General features: G+C 41.2%; 1 protein-coding gene across 5 annotated transcripts in view; it reads right to left on the bottom strand.

Annotated features, from left to right (window-relative positions):
• NPAS3 (neuronal PAS domain protein 3) overlaps window positions 1-14,645 on the bottom strand; it is an 844,272-nt gene that overhangs the window by 314,638 nt on the left and 514,989 nt on the right. The window lies entirely within an intron of this gene.

The raw sequence follows: 14,645 nt of genomic DNA, 5'->3' as shown, positions 1-14,645 counted from the left end.
TTCACTATCCTTTCACTTTTGGAGGCTTAGTTTTGAATTTGGTTTAGATTACAAGTGAAATGAGTTTAGTGGTCTCATCTACATCTTTAACAAAAACTGTTCTCATACCACTCTATTCTAATTTTCACACAAATCAGAAATCTCTGCTAGAGGAAGAACACAGCTGGATTAAAAGACATCCTGGAGGTCAAAATTGAGTTGCACTTGCTAGTTTATATGAGGAAGCTTACTCAGAACTGTAACACACTGAACAATGGCTAACAATAGCAAGTGATATCAATCCCACACTTCATGAGCAATAACATTCAACGAAGTTTAAACGTTACAAATACAAAGACACATATGATGAGACAACACTAACAGATATGTGACAATGCAGTATCACAGCTCCCAACAACATGAAAAGGAGTACACAAATAAAACTTTATGCCATTCTTTATCCCTGACTGTCTGACTAAAACTAACAAAAGCAAGTAATCGGGGTTACGGCTAGCACACCATCTTTAGATCATCGTGTTAGGCCTATTGCAGGAGGCTGAAAACATTGTATGTGCTGCAGTGCATAATGAATAATACAATACTAGAGTCCTCTTATCTTTGAATTACCTCTTTTATGTCAGGCCAGTAAGGCTATTTCTGATGCATTCAAAAGATGCTCATCCAACATTGTCACAGCATCAGATGAGCTCCCCCTCCTGGATGCTCACTAGACTGTTGTGAGGAGATCCACCTCACTGGATCCTTTGCACATTAAATCTCTAGAGTCTGAACACAGAGAAGACACTGCTGTTGTCCTGGGGCCACTAGACACACTCTCAGGGAGCAGACCCTCTGCCTAGCACCCTGACTTAGGAGTTGCAACCACGCAGCCCACTGCCCAGCCCTTGGAACCAGTGCTGATCCCTCAGACTTCCCTCAGCTTAAATATACCCTCTCTCAGAACTCCAGCCGGGTGTGTATTCTGAGCCCACAGACTAACTCCTCTAGGACATGTAGTAGGTACAACATAAAATGCAGTGGAACATTCCACAGGATTCTAATAAAGTCACCTAGGGTATCCAGGATCCTTCTGCTGAAGCACATGGCTTGTATCCTGAAATCTGGTTCCTTCTCCCCCAAGCTAGCCTTCTCCAACCTTGGCTGTTCTGTCCCCTTCCTCAAGTTTCCTGTGTTGCTCTGTGAGTCTTCCCCTAACCCACCAAGCCCCTGTTTTTTTTGTTTTTTTTTTTAAAGGCAAGCATCAACACCTTGGTTTCTTTGTCAATTTCCCACTCAAACACCAGGCCCCTGCAGAGCTTTGGTGGACAGTTTCAGCCAACCTCTTAAGCATAACCATAGTAGTCACAGTACAGTCATTATGTTTACATTTCTTCATTGTCCCTGGTATGGGAGTGTCATGATAACACAGCAATTGTTATAAGAACAATGTCAACAGTAACAACAGAATTCATAAACTGTATCAACAGATTTCCCAAATTGTCACAAATACAACAGAAAAACTCCAGGATGAAAAACTCTATTCCAGATTTTAGTATGCACAGACAAGCACAAAATGATTTGGAGCACTGCAGGGTTTGTCATGTGGGACCCTACTGCTAATCGGCAGAATTTTCAGTATTGCCAACACTCACAATTTTGGGCTTTTTTTTTTTACCTGTCTCATGAAAACATGATGAAAGGCTGCCAACTCATAAATTTTCCTTTATTCAAAATGGCCGCTAGCTCCTTATACTGTCAATAAGGCTGATGCCAACAAGATGGTCACCATTCCCCTGGAGTCTGTCTATATGTCAGTGTTTCCCAAATGGTGGCACTTGACCCATCAGTGAGGCATGGAAAGGTTTTAGATGGGTGCCACATTCAGGGCTGTTTTACCTCATGATTGGGCCCTGGCCTAGGCAAATATACACTTCTGGCCCATTTCAGAATGGAGGCCTGCGGTTGGCCAGTTGGAGAGCTACAGAGGGGTGGCCAGGCCACACCTGAGCAGCACTGCTATTTTGTGCAACAGGTTGCAATGCCAGTCACTCAAATTTGGCCCCACTTCTCCTTCATCATTATGGATCCCCATGGGACAGATGCCAACACTGCTAAGAGGTGAGTCTGAGGCAGGCTCGCTTTCCAACCCTCCTCCCCCAGCCCCTGGGTCCTCCCCTCTGCACCAGGCCAGGATTAGGATGGCAGCGCTGGGGCAGAGGGTGCATATATGTAATGGTGGGTCGCAAAAAGAGAAAATGCAATTGGTGGTGTCCTCAGTAAAAAGTCTGGGAACCACTGCTATATGTGGAAGTGAGGCTGACCTTAATAAAGTTGGCGGCCACCTCCCATTGTTTTCAGTTAGATTGAAACCATGCCCACAGGCAAAATGATTGCAGCTTGATGTTCAGGGGGTTAGACAGGGGACACAGGGACTATGAGGAGCAGCAGAGACAATCTGCACAATGAACAGGAAGAGTGAGGGGAAGCAGGGCACTGGGGGAGCAGGCTGAGTTAGTGGGTGCAGGGGAAAGTGGGGGGTCAGAAGGAGATTGAGGTGGGGTGCAGTGATGGAGTAGTGGATGGAGGGATTGGATGGCAACTCTCCCTGCCTGGGGCGGTGGTGGGTATGGGAAGTCCCCTATGAGCAGTCAGGAGAAGGCAGTGTTGCAGCATTGCCAACTCTTGCAAATTAATTGCAAGTCACAGGATTTTGGCACCTGCAGGAAGAGCTCTCATGATCCCGTGATTTTCAGGGCTCAGTACTCAGGCAGAGCCACCACCAAGCCCTGCTTTCATGTATGGCCCAACAGCAGAGATGTTCTTGGGACAGCAGTGGGATTCAGGGGAGGGAGGAATCAGGGAAGTGATGCACCCGGGCAAAGGAGAAGCCCTGGGATAGTGGGAAAGTGGGAGTCAGGAAATGGTGCCACTTGGTCACAGATAGAGAAGTCCTGGGGCAGCGGGAGGCAGAGGAGTGTTGCTGCTGGGGCAAGTCAGTAATTTGAAATGGATGGCAGTTCCTCTCTCTCAGGGGTAGGATGAGTTTCCATCTGAATAGCAGGGAAAGGTGTGAATTAAAGGTTGATGTTTCAACCTGAAAGTATTACACAACGACAGAGAAATAGAGGGGAGTTAAAAAGCCAAAAGACAGACTAAAAAGCATGATTTAAAAAAAAAATCTCATGATTCTTTGGGCCAATCTCATGATTTTGGGTGACCTGACTCAACATTTTTCATCTTTTCACAGGTTCTAAACTCATGATTTTTTATCTCGAAGTTGGTAATACTGAATTTTGCTTTGTAGAAATGCAGTTCACTTTTACAATGAAGCTATTGTAGAACATAATACTGGCTAAATAAAATTATGTAACATAATTATGCTCAAGCACAATCATTACTTTCACTCCTCAAATTAATTTTAATTTTGATTCTTTAAATAAATATACCATAAGGCCGCAATCTCTGTTAAAGACTATATGCCTAGATAATTCCCATTTCTAAAAGAAAGACATTTTTCTTTAGACAAAAACAGCCCTTATAAAAGGTTTATAACTTGGCCATGCAAATTTGCTTCAGGCTGAAATTTGGCATGAAATTTCTCATCCTCAAAGCACATTATTTATTTCACAAAATTTCACTGAAATTGGTTTGTCTGGGTTTTAGTCATAGTGATGTAAAAAGGGTATGTCCTCCCTGTTTTCAATTTTTTTAAAAAATAGAAAGCCCTTAACTATATAATAGCCCTGCCTGGCTCACTAGAAAGAAAAAAAATATTGATATATACACAGACGTGTACAGTAAAAATAGGAGGTACAAAGGAATTTCTTTTTAGTCTCCCTTTCAGGTGAACTGAACAGCAAATTAACACATTCAGAGTCACAGTGTGGTGCCCTTGTATTGTTCCCAAAGGAACAGATCATGATCAAGACAATTTTTTCCCTGTGGAAAGAGTATACATTAAAAAAATAAAATAAAAAAAGGAAAGGGAGAACAGTAAAAATGCAGCAGTGCAAGCAGAACTTTACAGTGATTTCTCCCTGCTTATCTTAAATGCAGTGATGCACTGAAAATATTTTAACAGTGGACACCCACAAAATTATTCCCTTTCGCCTGTGATAAATTCCATATACCAAGAATGTTTACGAAGTGGAGGGGGTGGGCTTATTCATTGAAGCAAAAATGTTTTCATTGTTATTACAACTGACAAGCGTTTTCTTCTTGAAAAATACAAGTACACTGCCAGACTAGCTCAGTGTTCAACTTTGTGTAATTTTCATCTGGGAAAATGTTCCCCACAAAGCAAAAAGATTTGGTGCAATGGAATTGCTCTGTAGAAAGCTGAAAATGTGCATGAACCCCAGAGATGTTTTAACAGCATCCAGAGAGGGACAGAGCTCCATCAGAGAAAGGGAAATCATTTAACACTCCCTCCAATTTGGTGACAAAAATTTTACTCAGGGGTCAACATAATTGCCCCTCCAGCATGGTGCTGCTTTATAAACTATTTAAATATGCTTTGTGAAGTCCAGCAATCTGCAAGAGACAGGGGAAAATATCCCTTCATTTCAATTGGTCACTGAAATGGGAAGTTTAATTCTGGGATAGTTTACTATACAGTGTGAACTGTCCTGTCAAAGAATATCAATTGTCCTGGAAAATGTGAAGTTTTGAATTATGAATTATTATTTTTGGATTTACATATTTTATTTTAAAATACTTTAACAAACAAACAGTGTATACTACACTGAATACTACAAATATAATAGATCAAGGTTAAGGGACAGTGTAATTCTAACAAATTTAGTGACAGGTTAAGATCAAGGGATGTCTTGACATTCTCCTCAGAAAGGTCAATCTAGCAGGTCTGCAATGTAAAAATGAAGACTCTGCCATCATTGCCATGGCAAAAGGTCAGACACAAGCTGATTGGTGATAGAATTATCAAATTAACCAATCGATGTGTGTGAGTAATAGATGTAAGCAATCCTCAGGGACAGCCACAGGGCAAATGCCAGCTCATCAATAACACATTGCTTAGGAAAAGAAGATCTTCTCTTCAATCCATGTCCTTTACGTTAGCAGCAGTATTAAAGAATTAAAAAAAAAATCAACAGGAACAGTTTTAAATATGCTTCTAGTCTGTACACAGCATTAAAATATCTTTGCAGAACAACTTCCATTACATATCGAGGCAAACAAGAGCACACTAATCATCCATCGCAAGTGGACATTGAGAAATTCTGTTCAGAACAAATATAGAAAAATACTCAAGTCTTTGAATATGGGTCAGACACTAGAGTAGACTTCATTAGGAATAGTATTTTACCTCTGCAGTTACAGATACATAAATCTCAGACTTGACTGTGTGCCAATCCCTGCAGGTTAAAAAATATGAAACAGATTAGAGATGCCCCGGCACTGAGGATTTCAGGGGTTCAGCGAGCTTGTTAAGAATGCAGAAGTCGATAGTAATATTTTAATGAATATTATGTGTCCCTCGGATTGCTATATGGTTCAAACAGTTAATTCTTGCAAGAGCTCACTGCAAGTCCACAGGAATGCAGACAGTGACTTTAGACACCCCAATCATCAGTACTTAACTGACAGTACAGATGTCAGCCCCTTTGAAGTGTTACCTCTGCCAATGCTGAGCACAACACCCCTGGCTTTGCACAGGAGAGGGAGGCTTCAGGAGGGAAAACTGAAACAAAGAACTAGAGTAGATAAAAGCTTGAGGCCCTTAGCTCAAGGGAGAGGCAGTGACTGAAGGGAAGGAGACTGAACCCTAGAAGCAGGGGTATCTGGGACAAACTGGGCCTGTCTAAGCTTTGAAGGAAATGATAAGTAAGTGAGACAGGATGCATGTGGGTTTCTCTGACTGCTGTTTTGCTATAAATAATATTCTGTGCTGAAGATGCTGTACTGAGTCACTAGCTACTCACCCACTGGTCACAACTCAAGAAGGAAAGATTCTTGCAGGTAGTAAACCCAGGTGCGCCTTCTAAAAATCGTGGTTGCTGAACAGGAGTGCTACAGCTTGGGGACCTGGTTTGTGGGTAAAAGAATCCTGGAATTCCACCCCAGGATAAAAGAAGGCAGAGGCTTGATACCTGAAGAGGTGCACTGCAGGGAGACTAGTAAGGGGTAAAAGATGCAGCTTACCCTGTAACTGTGACATCTTGGTGTCAGAAGTGGGATGTGACAGAGCCATAATGTTGTTGGCTGTTTCATGACCACAAGGGGCAGAATGGAGATCACTACCATTTTCAGTGGTAACCAGTGTCCAAGGGGAGAGACACAGCTATGGCCTTTGTTTCATCAGCCAACACCATCGGGATCACATACTACACCTTCAGAAAAGTGTAGCAAGAGCCACCTGCTAGTGCACTCCACAGCCCCATTGCTCTGAAATCATTATACCACCCCCCCACCCCTACAAAAGCATAATGCTCCCAGTCACTGACATTCAAGTGGTGCCCCTTCTTTCCCTGACATGGTTCTGGTTCTGGGAATCTTAATTTAGCTCTAAGGATGCATCTATTATCATGGCAATATGATATTGCTATTATCACAGTAGGGATGGTAATATAGTAGCACTCAGTTCAACAATCTATTCTGCCATCGATAAGCTTGCGTAACGCCTGTTAATGTTAATGGGAGTTATGTGCACATATCAATGGCAGACCTAGTGCCTAAGTGAGCGCAATTATAACCCCTACTGTGAAATTCTCTGAATGCCGTTTTCACATTGCTTTTATTATAGCTGCATATGACACCACCAAAAAATTCTAACTCATTTGAATAGGATGCTCATTTGAATATAAGCTTGTTTCAGTAAAATTTGCATTACATTTCTCTTGTAAGAAACCAATCTGATATTTTAGATGCTTAATTTTTCCTAATGTCTTGTTTTAAATGCAGTTGATATTCTTTCCTCTAACAGTGTCAAAAGCCTAAAAATGTTTTCAGGTGTATCTTTATCTATGCCCTGGTCTACGCTACAAGTTTAGGCTGAATTTAGCGGCGTTAGATCGATTTAACCCTGCACCTGTCCACACGACGAAGCCATTTTTTCCGACTTAAAGGGCTTTTAAAATCGATTTCTGTATTCCTCCCCCGATGAGGGGATTAGCGCTGAAATTGACCTTGCCGGGTTGAATTTGGGGTAGTGTGGTCACAACTGGACGATATTGGCCTCTGGGAGCTATCCCAGAGTGCTCCATTGTGACTGCTCTGGGCAGCACTCTCAACTCAGATTCACTGGCCAGGTAGACAGGAAAAGGCCCATGAACTTTTGAATCTCATTTCCTGTTTGGCCAGCATGGCAAGCTACAGATGAGTGCAGATCTCATCAGCAGAGGTGACCATGACGGAGTCCCAGAATTGCAAAAGAGCTCCAGCATGGACTGAACGGGAGGTACTGGATCTGATTGCCGTATAGGGAGACAAATCCATGCTATCAGAACTCCGTTCCAAAAGACGAAACGCTCAAACATTAGAAAAAAATCGCCAAGGGCATGAAGGGACAGGGGCTATAACAAGGACCCGCAGCAGTGCCGCATGAAATTTAAGGAGCTCAGGCAAGCCTACGAAAAAACCAGAGAGGCAAACGGCTGCTCGGGGTCAGCTCCCCAGACCTGCCACTTCTATGATGAGCTGCATGCCATTCTAGGGGGTGCAGCCACCACTACCCCACCACTACCCTGTGCTTTGGCTCCATCAATGGATTATCATGCAACAGGGATATGCATTTTGGGGACGAGGAAGATGATGAGGAGGAGGAGAGGAGGAGGAGGAGGAGGCTGAAGATAGCGCATAGCAAGCAAGCAGAGAAACCGTTTCCCCCAAGAGCAAGGAACTGTTTCTAACCCTGGACCTGGAGCCAGTACCCCCCGACCCCACCCAAGGTGGGCTCCCAGACTTGCCAGGTGGAGAAGGGACCTCTGGTGAGTGTACCTTTGTAAATATAATACATGGTTTAAAAGCAAGCATATTTAATGATTAATTTGCCCTGAAGACTTGGGATGCATTCGTGGCCAGTACAGCTACTGGAAAAGTCTGTTAACATGTCTGGGGATGGAATAGAAATCCTCCAGGGACATTTCCATAAAGCTCTCCTGGATGGTCACTCCTCATGGTCACCTGGTTGAAATAGGGTAATTTTATTAAGGGGACGTTCGGAGGTGGCCGTTCCTGCTGGGCTGTGTGTCTGTGGCTGAAAAGAAATATTCCCCGCTGTTATCCACGCAGTGGGGGGAGGGGTGAAGCAATCATCCCAGAGAATTGGGTGTGTGTGGCGGGGGGAGGGGTTAGTAGGGTTTGTGCTGCACCTTAACCCAAAAACTGCAGCCCCTCCTTTTAAATTTCCAACCCATTTTAAATGGCCAACCCAACGCTGTTTGGTATGGGAAATGAGGGTGCTGCTGTTTGAAACCATTCCTACATGTTATGAAGGTTAAAGAAGCCAAAAGACTGTGGCTTACCATGGCTGCCTAAAAGCTGAATTCTGTTGCCCGGCCCTGTGTGTGTGATCTCTCACACCAAACTGGCAGACCCGCAATATAAGAGGCAAAATGCGACTTTGTACTGAAAGCACATGTGCCATGTAACGTTAACAGCAAAGTTCACCATGAAAGCGTCTACCCATTGTTATCTAATATGTGTCTTTTTAACTACTACTCTCCTTTTTTTCCCTCCCGCAGCTGCAAATGTTTCAACGCTCACACTATCATCTTCGTCCCAGAGGCTAGTGAAGATTAGAAGGCGAAAAAAAAGCACTCGCAATGAAACGTTCTCTGAGCTCATGCAGTCCTCCCACACTGAAAGATCCCAGCAGAATGTGTGGAGGCAAGCAATGTCAGAGTCCAGGAAAGCACAATATAAACGCGAGGACAGGTGGCGGATTGAAGATGATAGGTGGCATCAGCTTGCTGACAGAAGGCAGGAGGCAATGCTGATGCTACTGGAGGATCAAACTGATATGCTTCGGCGTATGGTTGAGCTGCAGGAAAGGCAGAAGCACAGACTGCCGCTACAGCCCCTGTGTAACCAATCGCCCTCCTCCCCAAGTTCCCATAGCCTCCTCACCCAGACGCCCAAGAACGCAGTGGGGGGGGCCTCCGGGCACTCCAGCACTCCACCCCAGAGGACTGCCCAAGCAACAGAAAGCTGGCATTCAATAAGTTTTAAAGTGCACTGTGGCCTTGTCCTTCCCTCCTCCCTCACCCCACCCAGTGCTTCCCTCCTCCTCCACCCCTCCCGGGCTACCTTGGCAGTTATCCCCCTATTTGTGTGATGAATTAATAAAGAATGCATGAATTTGAAACAACAATGACTTTATTGCCTCTGCAAGTGGTGATTAAAGGGGGGCGGGGAGGGCAGTTGGCTTACAGGGAAGTAGAGTGAACCAAGGGGGCGGGTTTTCATCAATGAGAAACAAACAGAATGTTCACACCGTAGCCTGGCCAGTCCTGAAACTGGTTTTCAAAGCTTCTCTGATGTGCACCGCGCCCTCCTGTACTATTCTAACTGCCCTGGTGTCTGGCTGTGCATAATCAGCGTCCAGGCGATTTGCTTCAACCTCCCACCCCGCCATAAATGTCTCCCCCTTACTCTCACAGATACTGTGGAGTGCACAGCAAGCGGTAATAACAATGGGAACATTCACAAGTTTCAGAGTAGCAGCCATGTTAGTCTGTATCCGCAAAAAGAACAGGAGTACTTGTGGCACCTTAGAGACTAACAAATTTATTTGAGCATAAGCTTTTGTGGGCTAAAACCCATTCATCAGATGCATGCAGTGGAAAATACAGTAGGAAGATATATATACACACAGAGAACATGAAACAATGGGGATAATTTTATATTGCAATGATTACAGTCAATTCAAAAAAGTTATTTCTTGGGTTAAAAAAAAGGATGATAACCATTAATCCATCAATGTTCTCAGTTTAGATGAGGTGGTAGAAGAGTTAATTAAATATATAGAAGGAATTTTATAAAATACGTTGGAAAAAATAGGACACCTGTATTTGAATTTCTAACAAGAAATTAATAAAAGGATTTTACTCTTTTATAAATCAAAAGGCTACTAATGAACCCACACCGGGTTACACAAAATTCTTTTAAAAGCTCTAATAAAATGGAGAGTTGTTATTAATGTTTGCATATATTACAAATTAACATCAAGATCTAACACTTGCTCTGCACTGGCTGGGAGTGGTGCATCTGTGTTTGTTTAAATGCATATGACAGGCTTCAGACAAATATCAAATATACATCAAAACTCTAGTGTACACAAAGCAAACAGGTATTTTAGCATGTACTAGCCGGTCAGATTAAAGACTGGGGACAGTATCTATCCAATATCTAGTACAATGGGCTCCTGGTCCTGACTGGGGTCTTTAGGCATTACTGCAATACAAATAATAAATAACAGTAATACAGAAGAACTTGAAAACAAAACAGATTCACAGATTTTAAGGCCAAAAGGGACCTGGGGTCATCTAGTCTTACCTCCTGTATAACACAGGCCATAAAAATTTCCAGTATTGAGCCCATGCAAAACAAACAAAAAGGCTTTTTGGTCTCGCATCTTTCCAGCATACTAGAAGTTGATGGAATGGTTGTGGTGTGTTGGATTGGGTCATTGTGGTACTGCAGCTGCATTGAAAGGCTGAGAGTTCACAAGCAAGCTGTGCTATTTTATCAATATTAAAAATGACATGACAGGCAATGAGGTCTGGTTTCAGATGCTGTAAGTACGCTGTCACCCTTCCCTCTAACCCCATGGATATATGGAATATCTAACCATCCCTGAATAAGCTCATGGTTCTAGATTAATGAACAGCATTAACAAGGCACTGATGTGAGGAAGTACATCCCACTTACAATGTCACTGTGTACTGCTCAACAGATCTAGGAGAAAAATTAACAGAGAAAAAGAGAAAAGGGGAAGGAATCAAACCTGTTTTTAAAAAAGACAAATTTTCAAACCTACACACGCATTTTACAATTTTTTCTAAAAGTGAAATGTCAGAATGCTATTACAACATACTAAATAAAATATAAAAGTTTAGAAAAGTTGATAAAAATCTCTTTATTTAATACAATATTAAATGTTTACCTATACACGGAACAAATGCATACAAGGAAAGTCATTGTCGTCAGTGAATCTGAGACATGAAATCTATAATACCCTTGCTCTGTAAAAAGAGCACTTTTTCTAGATGAAAAAGCCTCTGCTTCATAAATGCAATAAAACTAAGCCAACCATCTCCCACCTGCAAAAGAGCTAACAACCTTTTGATGAACCAAACATATTTCTAATTAAAACTTCTATTCTGCAACCTTCCACTATGGCATTTCTAAAATATACAGAGAGTGCTGGATTTGAACAGATGAAAAATCAATAAAAAACAGATCAACAATGTCAAGGCATTGAATTGGACCTGCATGTTCTGTTTGAATCTCTGACTCAAAACAGGATTACAAAACAAGCATGTACTACTCAGCAGGAAACACTAAAATCTAATCATCTAACCCCTATTCTGAAGCTCGGCAATTTATAATATGTTGTTAAGGTTACTTTTCTGTGCTTGAAATTGTATTTTTTTGTACGCCAGATTTTAGACCAAAATACTATTTTAACTCAATCATTCCCAAATCAGCAAGTGAAAAATAGATCTAACTGTGACTTTTATTGTTATGTTGGAACAAAATACTTGAATGGCATTAATGAACTGTAATATTGTGGAATCTTATTCTTTCAATGGTGTACAGTGGACACTATTAAAAGTTCAGTATTTGTCTACATGTTTAGATTTCTGAAGTTCTGTATTTCTAATCAAACAGTACTGCATTTTACATTTAAAATTTTTTCTTTGTTATCTTATTTATTATAAACATACCATATCTTTTATTCTATAACACACAACATTGTCAATATAGAAATAATCATTTGCTTTCAACTATCCTGGCATACATTTTCACCCAGTGCATTCTATCTGCAAGTTGCTCTCGGACCTAAGTTTCCACAGTGAGCCTATTCAAGTAGTTACTATTTGATATTATGGAAACAAAAGCCCTTTAAAGTTGATAAACCAATAAGTAGTGGAAATATCAGGTACATTATTTGTGTTCAGTCTGTCAATGTTTTTGGATTTGTTACTAGCAAGAAATATTTTAATGCCAGTCCACCTCTTTTAAATAAATCAGAAAAGATCTCAGAGTAACGTGCCACAAGTACTCCTTTTCTTTCTGCTGATAATAGCTCATCTTAATTAATTAGCCTCTTACAGTTTGTATGGCAACTTCCACCTTCTCTGTATGTATATATATATATCTTCTTACTATATGTTCCATTCTATGCATCCGATGAAGTGGGCTGTAGCCCACGAAAGCTTATGCTCTAATAAATTGGTTAGTCTCTAAGGTGCCACAAGTACTCCTTTTCTTTTTTCAGAAAAGATCATTCCTTAATGCTAAAAGTCATCAGATATCAAAAGTTGAATTTATGTAATGAATATATTATACTGTCACCATTGTAAAAGAATGGACATCATCAGTGTGCAGAGAGGCAAGTCTAAGCAATTATCATGAGTTAAGAGCAAACTATAGCACATTTTCAACATTAGTATATTATTTAGTCTATAAGAGGAAGACTGAGATTTTTCAAAGAGGCTTAACAAAGTAAACAAATTTATTAGAGCATAAGCTTTCGTGGGCTACAGCCCACTTCATCGGATGCATAGTTTCCCATTGGAGTCTGTTTTTGAAACTTTTCTGTTGCAAAATTGCCATCCTTAAATCTTTTACTGAGTGGCCAGACTCCAAGGAGAAACTGCTGAGCTTGAATTAATATGCAAACTAGATACCATTAACTTGGGTTTGAACAGAGACTGGGAGTGGCTGGGTCATTAGACATATTGAATCTATTTCCCTATGTTAAGTATCCTCACACCTTCTTGTCAACTGTCTAAATGGGCCATCTTGATTATCACTACAAAAGTTTTTTCTCCTGCTGATAATAGCTTATCTTAATTAATTAGCCTCTTACAGTTTGTGTGGCAACTTTCACCTTCTCTGTATGTACATCTATATCTTCTTACTATATGTTCCATTCTATGCATCTGATGAAGTGAGCTGTAGCCCACGAAAGCTTATGCTCTAATAAGTTTGTTAGTCTCTAAGGTGCCACAAATACTCCTGTTCTTTTTGTGGATACAGACTAACACGGCTGCTACTCTGAAACCTAACAAAGTTAGGCACCTAGTTCCCACTGACCGTCATTGGGATTTGGGCATCTAACTCTGTTACCCTCCATTGAAAACTACAGTGGAACATCCTATATAACAGCTATAATATTAGCTATACACCCACAAAGCCCAGCCCTGCTTGCATCCACATCTTGGCGCTCTCTGCAGAAGAACACTGCAGCAGCGCTCCATGGCTGTGGGTGCCTTTCTGAATCCTGAGAGGGGACAGCCACCTCTTGGGTCATCAATACTGTTCCCTTCCTGGGGCACAGTCAATGGATCTGCCAGGTATTACCTGCCCACTGGCTTTATATAACTTGGAACATTATTTTGGCATTTGCAGGTGGGAGTAACCATTTATACGGCAGAGTAAAAAGAGTGATGGTTTGCAAATGTCAAGTTCGTTTCTCAAATTTTGGAGGCTTAATTTTTTGAGCGGGGTTTTACCCTATTTGAAAGAGCCTGTGTCCCTGCAAAAAATATGGCGAGGCACAAGTCACCTGTACTTTTAGAAAGATTGGCTTATTAAGTGCAACAGATCAGAACACATTTTATTTCCTTCTTCTTATAGTACAGTGTGCCCTCTAATCACGTTTAATCCACTGCCAATATAAAAGCATTGTGCCGTTTGTTCCTAAGAAGAATAGGTTCCCTTTTACTGCCCCTTTAGTCTTTCCATTATTTTGAATCTTTTTTTATTAAAATTTTACATTTAAGACAATATAACATAAACAGATAAATAAATAAGCAAGGCATGATGGTATAAGTAAGTGGAAATAGTAGTCTACAGAACCTATCTACCCAGTGCACAGAATTGTTGTAAAGATTAATTAGTTAATGCTCGCAAAGCACTTTGTACACGTAAAGTGCTTTGTAAGTGCTAGACGGTGTTATATATTATGCACAGAATGATACCACTACTGCATATGGTATAAAATGGAAGTGGTCAATCATCACATTAACCTGAGTTTTTTAGGTAGCAGAAACTGACAGAGTGAAATAATGGTTGACTGCTTTCCAAGTACCATTAAACCTTTCAAGATAGTTATTCTGTTTGTATACATACATTCAAACTTGTGGGTAATGGGCACCTAGTGCCACCAGTAATCTAAGGTAATATTGGGAAAATGTGTTCCAATTCATCACAATAACTTTGATGGCTTGGATGGTAAGAATGTTTACTAGCTTCCCTGTACATTTATCTGCTGGGTTACTGAAATTTTGAGATTCCAGGATAACTGGAGATAAAGCAGCAAGAATGTCCAAGTGGGTAATGTCATTTAAATCTGGATTAAAAATCGGCTAGAGAAACCAGCAAGGGTAAAGTATTAATGGAAAATCATATGGGCAACTGAGCCTTGAGAAATATTAGAAAAGCAAAACAAGTGACAAGGCTAAAAACTGGATCAC

This window comes from Lepidochelys kempii, chromosome 6, assembly GCF_965140265.1.
Source record: "Lepidochelys kempii isolate rLepKem1 chromosome 6, rLepKem1.hap2, whole genome shotgun sequence".
NCBI classification, from domain to species: domain Eukaryota; kingdom Metazoa; phylum Chordata; order Testudines; family Cheloniidae; genus Lepidochelys; species Lepidochelys kempii.
This window is presented reverse-complemented; position numbering and strand designations above follow the sequence as displayed.